At 36.2% G+C, this 14,673-nt stretch overlaps 1 protein-coding gene and 1 long non-coding RNA gene across 3 annotated transcripts in view; both read left to right on the top strand.

Moving 5' to 3' along the window:
* Positions 1–4,107, top strand: part of LOC132095591 (uncharacterized) — an 8,758-nt gene extending 4,651 nt beyond the window's left edge. For both annotated transcript variants that reach the window (XR_009422462.1, XR_009422461.1), the window contains 2 exons: positions 2,993–3,115; positions 3,882–4,107. This is a non-coding gene — a long non-coding RNA (uncharacterized LOC132095591). The remainder of the gene's footprint in view (positions 1–2,992; positions 3,116–3,881) is intronic.
* The window catches only part of LOC132095595 (NACHT, LRR and PYD domains-containing protein 12-like), a 594,505-nt gene that overhangs the window by 67,520 nt on the left and 512,312 nt on the right, over positions 1–14,673 (top strand). The window lies entirely within an intron of this gene.

The raw sequence follows: 14,673 nt of genomic DNA, 5'->3' as shown, positions 1-14,673 counted from the left end.
TTAAGTAAAATTTCATTAATGTAATGGTACTTTTACTTGAGTAGAATATTTTTGTACTCTTTCCACCTCTGCAAGTAAGGTTGCAGACATAGATGTGTGTGTTTTCTGCAGAAGAAGGGAGCAGCAGTAAGGAGAGCAGGGTTGAAGATGACAGCGAACAGCTGGATAAAACAAACTGCACTAAAGGAGATGCAGAACAAGACAAGATCACCGTCAGCAGTTTCATGCAGTGGATTACTGGTCAGGGGCATGTCCCCATTACTTCTGCACATTTGATCCTGACTGTCAGCTTCGATATGGTCAGCATAGTTTCTGCTTGCCTCTAGTAAATGCATGTTCCTGTACTGTAACCTACACAGCAGCTAGAGACAAACACAGAGATCCTCAGCATTATGAGGCCGGCGGAGAGCAATAGCACACACTTTGCAAACTCCAGACAAAGCAAGTTCAGTTCTTTGACAGAGATATTAGGAGCAGTTGAATTCAGCAGATGTTCAAGAGTCCTCAATCCATCTGCACTCAAAGCACATTCAGATTCGGGAACAACAGCTTCAATATCTTCACAGACATTGTAAGTAGCTGCTACGTCCCAGTCTAGATCTGGCTCTTCGATGTCCTGAAGGTATAGCGGTTAAATAGTTAGGAATCCACTTATTACATGAACAGCAGTGTGATGACAGAATAACAAAGACGAGATGTCCGTACTGCAGAACAGCACTTTACATGTCCCTAAACCTACCTGTCTCTACCCCTGGATCTAGATCCATCTCCTCCAACTTTAAATATGTCTTAACCGAGCATCTCTGCTCGCTGGATCTTGTGTGTTCTGCAGTGAGGGCTACTGACTAAGACAGCATTACCATTCCTCGTATCTCTCAGATCGCTCATTATTTGTGTGCATCATTCCAATCTGCCACATCAGCTCAGGACTTCGATTGTCCTCTGAGGAGAGTGAATGATGAGTCCAGGCTTCTGAACATGTGTCCAAGTCTGCCTGAAGTCTTGGGAGAAAAGTGTAGTGCACACTGAAAAGGTCCTGAATCACTGATCTGTCGAGCAATCCTTCTGCCTCCAGCGAGTGCAGCGTGTCTGAGGACTTGTTGGTGACCGTGATTCTGACATCACGCCAGAGACGCTCAATCCTGTTAGAAACAATACAAAAGAAAAAAAGAAAAAAAAAGAAAATCAGGTTGAAAAGCAATGCAGTGAACATTTTTTACCTTATTATTATTACCATTATTAATAAATTATTTTAACCCACATAACACGTCTATCTGGAATAACAGCTGTATTTTGGTGAATATATAATCTCTGTTCATCGATGAGTGCTGGAAGAAAGGCACATGGTCACTTACACATGTTATGGACAACTCAGGAATATATTGAGTTATGATGATATTTGTGGTAAATATAATGTAAGTAGCTCCTCTAAAATGTATGATAAAATAATTAATAATATACCATTGCAGATGATTAAATTACTCAAGGAACAAGTAAAATATTCCACAATATTTCCCAAAATACATGATCTTATGATAGAAAATTTAAACTTTGCTGATACAAAATGTTCTCACAGATTTTTGAGGAATTGTCTATTATAACTTTGTTTTCCAGGACTAGTAAAGAGATCTTATATATTTTGTCTGAAATTAGAAATAATTTTCTTACATTTCCTGTCAAGTCTAAATGTAAAGAGGTGCATTTTAAAATTAGGAATCATATTTATCCTGCAAAGAAATTTTTCAGAGTAAGATTTAATGTTGGGGACTGTAATAGATGCCAATTATGTAAATTGGAGATAGAAACAGATCTGCAGACTGATAAAGAAAGATAAATTAATTACGTTAATGCACGCACATTTACAACTCTTTGAAATAGCGGCAGAGAAAACGAAACCGAAAGTAAACTGGAACCGCTCTGACAGACTCTGCACATGCACAACTACGTCACGCGCACATTGATAAGACTGCCCTTACAAACAAAGAAGGAATTTAGTACAGTAAATGTGAGTGGGAACTATTAATTATGTGTTTGTTGGAATGGGACGCTTATCTGTGTTGCGTGCTGTGCTTTTGGGGAGTGAGTGAGTGGCCCTGTCCCAAACGAACACTTCATGTGTCCTCGCGGTCTTACACGCGTGCGCGTGTCCGTTAAGTCCACGAGACCGTAGAGTGTCCCATTTGTCATTTTAGGGATCAGAAGGTGCTCGCGAGCGTCCCCTAGCGGCCGTTATGCGCCTCGATCCGCACTTCTGACCCGCACCGGCGCGAGCTCAAACACACTTTACCCGACAGACAAAGATAAACGTTATTAACGTGGCTATTATTCTGGATGCTCGAACATGTTGAAATTGCAGCTTTACTTTTCGAAAAACGACTTAATCGTGCAGCAGTTGTGTATCACGACTACTGGCTGAGACCACAAGCGAGCTGTTCAGTTATAAAGGTTTTACTGACACCAATAACGATTTTATGACAACTGATCTTTTGTCTAAATGACCATCTTTGTGGATGTGGTTGTAGTTATTATCTGGCTAATAACAAGAAGCTTTGAGTGAGATCTAGTAGTTACAGTTTAGCTGCTACACAGCAATTTTACATCAGTGTTAGAGACAGAACTGCTCTTTCTTTTCAATAGAACTGAAGTTACACATGATTTCCAATCGGTTTGGTTTGTTAAAATCATCTTACATTATGATACAGGACATTTCTGGCTTTATAGGAGAAGATGCCAGACTTTTGTGCAGTCTACAGATGCTCCAATCGCCGTCGTCTCAAAACGAGAGCCGGTGGATCACCTTTCACCTGTAAGATATGACAATATTAGGATTATATTTGGGATAATTGTTAGTTACTCAGTGGATGTGTGCACAATACAGGTCCTGTTACACAGGAACAGCGGGGATATGATATAATAGTATTACAAGATTGCTGTTGACCCAAAGCTTTTCACAAGTTTGTTTCCACAATCACAGAATGTTTCTTTTCTTCAGGAGTGAGGACTTTGACAGAACGGGGCACAATGTCCGGCTTAAAGATGGTGCTGTGCCAAACATTTTTAACTTTCCAGCTCATCTTCAGAGGGTCTGTGTATCACTGACCAACAATAATTCAAGGTGTATAAGATTGTGATTAAATCTCACTTTAGTTTTAGTTTCTGAAAGTTATATAATGTGTTGTTTATTACAGCACATTAAAGACACTCCAAACATCTTGACTTTATTTTAGCTGGTAGCAACAAGAAGCACAAGCACCTCTAGAAGAGCGGAAGACAACCTGCCAATGGACTTGCATCCCTGTTTTCTCGTGTCCTGGTTTGTCAGGATCATCACAGTAATACAGTATTTGCTTTTGAAGGTTCCTCTGTGTCCTGGGCTTCATCACAAACACTGACACGTTGATGTGGACGGTTCCTGTGCTGATTGAAGGACAGTGATATGTCCGGACCTACAGGTTCAACCAGGACCACTCAGAGCTTCTCTTCAGCTCCATTAGAGCATCCGCTAGGGTTCATCATTTATATTTACCAGACACTGAGGGACACAAAGTGGCAGCAAATGCTTGTATTGATTTCAGTTTGTCGCTCCATAAGTTTTTATGTTATTTGTAAAATGTGTTTTCTGAAGACATGCACAGTACCTGAAAGTGTCACAAACCATTTTAAGTATTTAGAAAAATGCCTGTGTTAGACTGAATCTGTTCAGAATTTGTCACCACTGGTACAGTCTGAATTGTGTGATAATGTCATTCAACTTAACTTATGTAGAAAGATCATTCAGGGGTGGCTAGATCTAATTGGTCTTTTTTAAAAGCATAAAACATTTTAAAGCATGGATTAAATATCTGTGTACTATACTCGTATATCTTGTGTTTTTTTTTAAGGTGGCTGGAATAACAACCCTAATGCCGTCCAGTTGAAGCACATCTTTAGGAAGCTGATGTTAAACAGAGGCAATGTGACGGCACAGGATGAGTCCCTACCAGCTGTCCTCAACACCTCTTCAAGCCTGTCAGCTGTAGATATGAGGAAAAGATCTTCCATCCCTGTTTGCTGACATTCCTGCCCTAGTACATGACCACATTTACCTTCCCGTCTGCTTCGACGGTCTTGTGGACATCGCTCTCTTGTACATTTCAGGTAAAGACTGACTAAAAGTCGATCATCGTGGTGACAGACACTGAATCTGCCATCAAGGACCAGAGCTATAGTCATAATGCAGTATCATAAGTACATCTCTGACGTTTATAACAAACCAAACAGTTTGAAAATTGGTAGAAAATTGAGCAAGTTATGATTATTTAAAAAGTACATGCACCATTAAAACACAATGTTAGAGCAAACAAACTCATGGTTTGTGTAACAGTTAAGTGTTAAGAAGTTAGCGCAATGTTTCTCTTATCAAGTGTCCAGTGTGTTTCAGATATAATCAGTACTTTAACTCAAATTTAATAAAATTATAGAATTTATGTAATTAGGTTCATTGTGTTATGGACTAATTTTGAATATATGTTTTGTTAATTATCAGTGCTATGGTCTCTTTCACTTTATTCTGTAATGCATTATTGGATTATGCACTGATTTCACATTTCTATAGTGTTGTTCCCATACAGAAGTCACAGAGAGTTAAATATATTTTTAATAAATAGATTTCGATATATTTAAATATCTTAAAATCAAATAGAATCAAATATATTATATATTTATAAATATATATATATTTTTTTAAAATATATATATATATATATATATATATATATATATATATATATATATATAATATATTTAAATATTTCATTTTGGCTGCTTTTTAATTATATTAAACATATGTAAATATATTTTTATCAGAAATATTTACATATATTTATATCCTTTATATTTAAATACATTAAGATATTAGACTATGTAAAAATATTAATTTGCAATATATGTCCATATAATAATTTCTAATATTTGTTAACATATTACATTTCTGTACATGTAAATATATAAGATTTCTATAAATCCAAATATATTGAAAAAAATAAAATATTCAATTAAATAAACGTAAACATGTTTCATAGAATATATTCTCGTTTACTCAAACTTTGTCAATAAATTAAATCTCCACACATGAAAATGTTTTCAATATCAAGATTATAATTTGCCCCTTCTTAATAAATATAATACAAACAAAATTTGGACCCTGAAAAACTGGGAAACCCTTCAGACAATGTAACTTAAAAACAGTGACAATATAAATTGACTTATTAAAAAGAGTACATTTATCAAAACCAGTTCAGCATGAACCAACACAATTATGAATGCTTATGATATTTCTGGCACTCAAATGAAATATTATCCTTCTGTAAGCATCCAGGGTCAAAACATTATGCACAAATATGCAAGTCTTAGTAGGCATTAGAGGTCTGGACAGTCTTTAAACCGAAGCCTGAACCCGGTCCATACCTGAGATCATCTGATACATTTAGAGCCCAAACCCGACCCGAACCCTCTACAAGCAATGAGTAATGAGGAGTTACTTCAAAAACTGTGATTTTACCCACTCATTGCAGAGAAATATGACTTTACGAGTCAGTAGCCTGTCGAAGCTGTTTTACTTATAAAAGTGTCCGTGCTCTGTGATGTCTGGTTTCTGTGTCCAATGGTTGTGTGTCTGCGTGTCTATGAAACCAGCGTAGTCTACTGCATGTAGTTTTAGTTTAACTACAACCCAAGCCCGACCTGAACCTGAAGCTATTCATTGAATATTAACCTACACCCGACCCGAAAGCATTTGGGAACCCGTCACATTGTAATGCATCAGAACTAACAGTAGCACTTTTAGAACCAAATGGATTGAATGAATGGAAATAAATTGTAAACCATCAGAACTGTGTTGTTGTAACTGTTCTGTATCTTTGTAGAGTCAGGTATTCTTACTCTGCTTAGGCCAGATATAGCAGTTATGATCGACAGAGGCTTCCTTGTGCATGACTGTGTGTCCTGTAAAGTGTACAGACCTGTATTTCTCGCTGGGAGACCTCAGATGCCAAAGCAGGAGGTCAGGGAGACCCAAGCTGTTGCACATCTGAGCGTTTTACACATTGAGCGTCTGATTCATAGACTGAAGGAGTGTAAATTATTTGATAAGAATATTTAGAATATTTTAAATCTGTTAAAACTAAAACTAATCTGTTTAACTTTTTTATAATTATTGTTTTTGTTTATAAATAATTCATATGTTTTTACAAGTTCTCATGAGTGTTGAAATTTCATTTTCCTGCTGATGAACCTTTACATCATGCATATGACAAATAAACATGATTGAATCGTTCCCCGTACAGTATATACATCTAAGTACTAATGAAATATAAATTCAGAACACCACACACACAAACAAATAACATTTACAGAAAAATGACCTTTAATAGGTTAACCACAGATCCTGTACATTTGTGGAAACAGTTCAAAATAAAACATTAGCCAAAAGATATGTACAAATTGATGGAAACTGATTGCATGGAATGAAATCACTATGAATCACTGAATGTTTCAAGCCAAAAGTGTTGGAAGAGAAAAGTAAAAGTAATCAACCTTTCCCTTGATTGTTGTAATGACTCCCTCATCTCTGTATATTCATGTACAGATATATGAACATTACAGTTACCTGAATCTAGAAGAAGTAACTTGTGTCATTCTCAACGCATGCCATTCATTCATTGTGCTTTGTTGTCTTGTACCAATCTCACTTTGGTGTGCCATGACCTGTGTTGTTGCTAGAGAAGCCATGCGCAGCTGCTGATGGTGGGTCAACACAAAACAGCACTCTGAGGGACCCAGAGGATAGCCATCAGGGGGCAAGGATGCTCGTGGTGCTGTGGTGGTATGTGGACAGGTCTTTGGTGGGCTCCAGGCTGGAAGCTGATAGGAGAGTACACTCCCTTCTTGTACTTCTCCAGAAGCACTGTCTGTCAAAGGCACATCCCCTGAAATCCCTATGATGGTTATTAAAGAGCCGTTTCTCTTGACATGCCTTCATAAATATCACTCAGCCGCAGAACTGACAGAACTGACCTGTCTGGAAGGCCACAGGTCAAGATACAGGTTGCTCCTGAAAACATACATATAACAACATACACAGTGTTCATTAAAGGTTCTTGTAACAATCTTGCAGATAACAATAATCACAAACCATCTTGAAAAAAGTACTTTTCAAAACAGTATTAATTAAAACCACTTCTCATTCCTACACCTTGCCTGATGCCTTCTGCCAATCTTCTTTCCTTCGGCCTAGCGCACAAAACCACCATTTCATTTGTCGGACCGGGCTCAAAGCCCTGTAAACAAATATTGCATAAGAACTTATTAACTTTGTGATATGTTTCGTTTATTTAGCTCAATGATTACATATTCTCATAAAAAGGAATGCTGCACTCTCTGTATTATTGTTGTAAGTTGATGTGAGAAATGAGGATAAGAAATAACAAACATCACAAAGAAGATGTAGGTTAATATAATGTGTATATTAACAGTGTATTGATCGCTGCTCAGACCCAGTGCAGCTGTGAGTAGAGGACATCTGTTGGCTGTAATGTGCTGTTTTAGTAGAGCAATGCTGCAGAGCAAGCCCTGCACACATAAGCACTGATTGGCCAACAGCTCAAACGTGTTTGAGAACAACCTGGAAACAAAATTGACATCAACTGAAGTTATCTCCTGTGTTTGAGGATTCAGGCAACCATAGTCACTGGTATTACTGGATTAAATAATCATTAGTTAAATGATGTTGGTTTACACTATAGCTAGTGTTTGAACCTTCCTTGGGCTAAGTGTTGGCAACTTGATTAATTCCACTCTCTGGGAATTTTAATAGACCTATGTAGCAGAGCTTTGTAATAAACTGCTGTGTAAATACTTGTTAGAAAAACACAGAGTGGTCCAGAGTTTTACAGTTCGGACAGTAACTGTAGCTGTGAGGCTGTGTCCAAACAGTAATCTGACTCTTACAGTCACTGTCTCAGGCTCCAGACTAACATTTGAAGGTAGTGGCACCAGCACCATGAAGTTATATATATATATATAGTTGTCCTTTAATATTTGTGGTTTTCTATCTCAGCGCTGTTTGATCTGTTTGTAACAGAGAATTATGTGCAGAATTTGATTTCTTCTCACTGGATCTTGAAGCACTGTTACAGTGTCCTGAGATCAACACTGGTTCCAGAGTAAAACTGTTCTGAGCTTCGAACAGTTTGATTGTGCTGCGCTGTGCTTAATCAGTGGTCTGAGATGATAAACTATTTCTACACGCTTTTTGTTTGCCATTTGATGTTTCTCACATTCAACAGAAATGGAATTGGGCAACGCGGTGGTCACACCAGTGCGACCGCCAACAAAATGTTGTCAAAATGACAGAAAAATGTTTGCAGTCTGGAGCCATATCTGTATTTTAAAAAATTCCAAGAGAGTAAATACTATAAACCTTATTACTCTGAAGCTGACTTTGCATCTTACCCGGGGAGTTGCTAGGTTGGTTTGGATAGTTGCTAGAGTGTTGCTATGTAGATAGATAGATATAGCTTAATTTACGCTTACAGTCTTATGTACAATTCTACAAATGTTACCCTGCGCATGCAATCTTTATAACTTCATTTTACCTTCATAGAAATGTATATTTTCACTTAAGTTGAAATCTCAGATGTTTCTCCTGAAAAGACATAAACAGACATATAATCATCTCAGGTGTGTCTCCTTTAGAGTTTCAGAAGAAATCAACAATATCTGCTCATTTTTGTCAATACACAAACATCTACAATCAAAAGTCTCATTACCTCAACATTGAGTTATGTTTCTCATCTAATAAGTATATTTAAACTCTTATTTACATGAGCTTGAAGCTATGAGTGAACATATCCAAAACAACCCAGAGAAATGTCTTGTTTGTTATTACTGTAATCGATGATTTCTGCAAACTACTGTAAAGACTAGACCGAGTACAGTTAGAACACCATTTGCTTGTTACATTAGTTAATTACTATTTAACTCACTATTACTATTTCTAAATTATAATGAGTATTAATGAATTTACTTTTATTCAGTTACTAATTGTGATGTCAGATGCAGTTGTGGCCTCCATCAGTTTAACCCAAATGTTTCGGTCTTGAGCTGATACAGTGTGTTTCGTCTGTACTCATGACCACCTCACACATCTCTGAACTGCACAATAACATTTACTGCACCATGCTTTTCTCAATTTTTAGATCAGAATTGAAAAATCACAAAAATCTAAGTTCAGTTTTATGTTCATAAATGGAAAAGAAGCTATTCTGTGTTAAATTGAGAGGGTGAAGTGAAATTATTACCCTTAAAAATAGACTCTGTTCAAAAGACTATCCTCATATTTTACAGCCGTACATCCTTTAAAAATTCCTCCATACCACATTCAACCGTCAAATCTCAGAGAGCCTCCTAATTCAGCTCAGAACATGAAAAAATGAATTATTTTAAATTTTGGAAAAACACATTTTGGACATGATCAGGTTGAGCACACATTTATATTATTGAGGAACACATGTCCTTCTGTAACACTCCTTCAAATGTGAAGCATATCTGTGTGTTGCTAAGGTTTCACTGACAAGATTATTTTTTTATTAATATTATTATTTTGTTTTGATTTTGAGAATGGAAACAAAGAAAACAGAAGCATTTGAACCAGGTTGAATATCTGAATATCTGAGGTAAGACAACAAAACCTTTCAAATAAAGTATAATCTTTTTGAAAAGCTATGCAAATAAAACCTACATAATGTCATAATTGTGTGTTACAATATGAATAAATAACGATGGGCCAAGAAATTGTAGAAAAATTAAGCACACACACACACAATGTTAATGTGGCCATAATATTAAAATAGTTAACCGGTCCAGAGTTAATTATTCTGCGTATACCATAGTTACTACACCTAAAGACCTTTCTCAGATGTTTTATTTCAAAATCTTTGTAAAGAGTTTAGTCTGCTGGTCACCAGATCCCTTGTGTTTTGATTATTTTCACCAACAGAGGGCGCTGTGAGCTACACTGATTGCTTGGTAATGTGCTGCTACTTCATTCCTGAAGAACTGAACCTGGACGACAGCAGGATGATATTATCATCAATCCTCAAAAGAGACAGCTTTGTCCCTATCAAGGTAGTATACTGAATTCAAATAGTACTGTTTGTGTGTACTTTATAACTGCCTTTATATCTCTAACTTTATAACTATAATTTGACTCCTGTTGTTTTAACAGAGACTGAAATTGATGGAAACACTTTAATGAACCTAACTGAGACCACAAAAGCTTAAATATTCCCAAAAATCTTGTCCGTTTTCTATTATTAAACATTTATTAACTCGCACTTGCTTCCTCCCACTCATTTGACGAATCATTACAGAGGGTAAAAATGTTTTTCTCTATTTTCAGGTGTGCAACAGGCGAACACAACACGGTGTCTTCAGCCCTTGTTACCAAACACCAGTTCTTGAGAGGAAAAATTATTTAAAAAAAGAAAGATCACCTTTGATTAATGTTGAAGCAATATATTACATTAGTTGCAGGTTAAGCAAAGTAAGAAAACAGATAATTTGACCAGGAGTCCATCAAAAATAAAGTGACACTTTCTATTATCCTGAAAGCTGTTTAATTTTTATGTTTGTTTATTTGTTATTTATTTGTTTTGCAGATGGAGGATCTATCTGGCTAAGACGTGTATCAGAAGAGGACAAGGTCAGTTTGGGTAAGAGTCACACACAGAGTCTGGCGGCACAAACAGTGATCGGCGAGCATCAGAGAAGAGCAGCTGGGGAGATACTGTTACTGAGCTGGATGTAGAAAAACAAATCTGTGTTGATTAGGCACACGAAGGTAATAAATCACTGATTTGCATGAAAAGAAAAGCTAAGAATCTCAATGATCAGTAATATAGTATACCATATTCAGTTTAACAAATCTTAAATTAAAGGTCTCAATGGTTCCTGCTGTTTCCACTTCCACTTCATCAGTGAGGTGAGTGTATTAGTATCCGTAATATCTAAATCTAGAATTTGTTATTTTTTAACCCCTTCTCTTGGTTATGATTTCTTCTAGACATTGTTTCAAACTTGTATGACTTTCTTTTGTTCTGTGAAAGAAATTGTTTTCAAGAATGTCACTGAAAATCGCTGACATGTTGTTTCGGAGCCCAGTGATTTTCATCATATGGACATTCTTTAATAATGATGAAGTTCGGATCATTTTACGACTCGTTCAGCAAAATGAACGAATCTTTTTCGAGTCATTTAGATTATTTCATTCATTTAAGCAAAATCTAATTAAAATATTACGCGTTACTTCCCGAACACATCTAGTTCTTACGCAAACGTTGATCACACTACAAACAATACAAAACTATAATGCTATGATAAACAGAAAAGATTCATACATGTTTCACCTGGGTCTTCAGTCTGTGATCAGCTCACCTCATCTCTTGTCTGAAAAGTCTTCGGGTTCAAGTCATTTCTTAATCACGTGACAGCCCCATACGCTAAAGTAATGCAGTCTGAGCCGGAAAGAGAATTGATTAGTTCATCTTTCGGGTATTCAGGTTGATCTTTTGTCCCGTGACGTGACAGCATTGGCTAGAGTAATTAATTAATTTACAACCTTCCTTACAAATGGAAGCATAGTACTTATTATTATTATTTTTTTATCTAATCTTCAAAAATGACCTTGTTGTATGATTTATGTTTTTTGAGTTCACCCTTCAGATTAGACGATAGAACTGTAGTGTTACTTGTTTAGGATTCAAAATGATATTTGCTTTTATATCATTATGTCCTTTTTGAGCAATCTTCTTATACATATATTAGACCAAAATGTCAAGTCTGCCTAGGAAAAGCAATTATTATACCAGCAAACTCAAAATTGGACTGAAAATGAACAAACTAGGCTATAAATAGTTTTTTATTGTAGGCTTGGATAATTTTATTATTATATAGCCTAGTTTGTATTTACCGATAGACAGTCAAAAAGACAAATTAATCAATATTTTATTTATAACAGGGTTTTATTTATTTATAAAATAATAACACACCACAGATCCTGAAGAAACAGTAACAAAAACACAGTGACAGAAATGTCAGAAATAGCGTATGGGTCTGTCATGTGATTAAGGAACGACTCGACCCGAAAGACTCATGAGATGAACTAATCAATTCTCTTTCCGGCTCAGACTGCAATGGTTTAGCGTATGGGGCTGTCACGTGATTAAGGAACGAGTCAAAAACCCGATAGACCCGAACTATGAACTAATCAATTCTCTTTCCGGCTCAAGACTGCATTGACTGACACAGGTGAATCACTACTAGCGGAACAGAACCTATTGAACATTGCGCATGCGCGACTGAACGAATCACTCCCCGAGACGACTCGTTCTTCCAGAGTCACATTAAACATTTGTTCAAAATGAACAAATCGTTCTAGAATGACACATCACTATTCTTTAACATTCTTAAATCCTTCATTTTTGTGATCTTTTGTGATATTTTTTGAGATTTGGAAAAAAAGATTCGATAAGGAGAGCTCTGGCTTGGTGTGGACGTAGCCTAAATGATGACAAAATATCCCTTTAATGGGGTCATATACTTTTGATTACAATTTGTTATATTTATAATTAAATTTTTCCCACTGATGTCATCTTATAATATTAGTAAGGGATTCTTGCAACCAAATGCTCATAATTTAGTTTTTTTCATGACCACTTGCCACCCACCCTATTAGCTTTATTATATTACAGTTTTTTACAGACGCTAGGACACATTTCTCAATACTTAGGTAACTTTTGCAAAACTCTTCACACAGTTCTCCGAACAAACTTTCAGCTTGACAAAGCAGTTAATTTCACATTCAAAATGCACTACAACTACCAAAACACTTTCTTCAGGTCTCAAATCAACTCATTCTTCCAGAACACTTGCAAAGGTCCACAGCCGACAAACACACTTTGTCATCCACAAAACAATGACCTAAAAAACACTAACAACATGTAGCATTATACAGTGTTTTCTTGTGTGAAACAAGGACACATCTCTGTTTATAATTCACTGCAATATATGTTACTGGAATGAATCAGACATGATGCAGCATTTGTTAATATTTTATGTCGTTTGTTTTCTATTATTTTTTTGCACTGACTAATTCCAAAATACAAGAATTTGTATCCACACCATCCACTGATACAGATACAATAGTAATGCTAATCTACTCGGTCTTCTCCATTTGGCCACAGGTTCTCATCCACATCATATCTTATGTCATCTAGGGCAATACACCTAGGCAAGAATCTTCTGGCATGCCTGATCCATCCCTGGCAATCTTCTGCTGATATGTCCAGGCATCAGCATTCATTGCATCCAGGAGGGACATTTGATCATGTGGATGGTCATTTTTATAATTGTTTTTATAGCATGTCATTTTAAAATATATAAAATATATTTCATTAAAATATTACTGTAGAAATGTAGCAAATTGCTGTCTTATTCAGTTTTGTATTATGTTATTGTTATTGTTTGAACATAAGTTGTTTGAAAACAGTATGTAAGCATGTGCAAATTGGCCGGTACATACAAAGAGTTTTGGCAGTTGTTGTGTCTGAGTGAGAAAAGAATTCATGAAATTTGAGAGATGTAGTCATTGAGTGCATTTTGTGCCAAAGCAATGATAATTGATCCTCAGTTTAGCCCACATAGACTTCTGTTGTGCTCACTGTGTGAAGAGTTTTGAAAAAGAGACCTAAGTATTGAGAAATGTGTCCTAGCGTCTGTAAAAAACTGTAATAATTTAGTTTACACTGCCTTATCTTTTAAGTCTTTATAGTTCAAGTCAGTTCCGTGTTTCAAGAGAGAGATGGTGATGCTTGATTTATACCTTGTCATCCTTTTTTTTTGTATACATGCTAGATTTTTTACAAATGATTTTGTATGCTAAAACGTGTGCGTTATTTGAAGAATGGTTTGACATCGTAAGCGTTTTTCCGCTCTGTGCGGAGTTTAAAGACGCTCCCTTAAGATTTACAGCTGCGTGGAGTCTCGAATAAAAGTGAAAGCAAATGTTTAGCGTTGATGTTTCTCCGTTAAAACAGTTAGAATCTATTCTATACGGAATATCAAAGTGTTTCATAGGAACTAAGCCATGATTTTCGTGTAGCTGCTTCAAAGAAACCACTTTTTGTACCTGGCTGTAAACAAATGTTTTTCTGCTGTAAAGTTGTGTATTTTAACATGGGAGGTCTATGGGTCTGAGCGGCCAGTCGATTAATTACAGTTTAAGACACTTCTGTGTTTCAAGATACTGACGGGGAGGTTCCCGCTTGATTTATACTCTGTTTTTTTCGCATAACAATGCAAGATTTAATTATTGTTTTTTTTAATGATTTTGTTTGCTAAAACGTGTACGCTATATTGTTTTGACATCACAAGCGTTTTCTCGCTGTGTGTGGAGTTTAAAGACGCTCCCTTCAGAGTCTCGGCGCCATCATTTTTTTTCAGTGTCTCGAATAAAACTGAGTTTATCTTTCACCATTTAAACAGCCAGAAAAGATTCTGTACGGAATATCAAAGTGTTTCATCGGAACTAAATCATGATTTTCGTGTAGCTGCTTCATAGAAAGTCGGTGGATTTTG

The sequence above is a fragment of the Carassius carassius genome, chromosome 19, assembly GCF_963082965.1.
Source record: "Carassius carassius chromosome 19, fCarCar2.1, whole genome shotgun sequence".
NCBI classification, from domain to species: domain Eukaryota; kingdom Metazoa; phylum Chordata; class Actinopteri; order Cypriniformes; family Cyprinidae; genus Carassius; species Carassius carassius.
The sequence above is the reverse complement of the archived record's forward strand: the minus strand, read 5'-3'. Positions and strand labels throughout refer to the sequence as shown.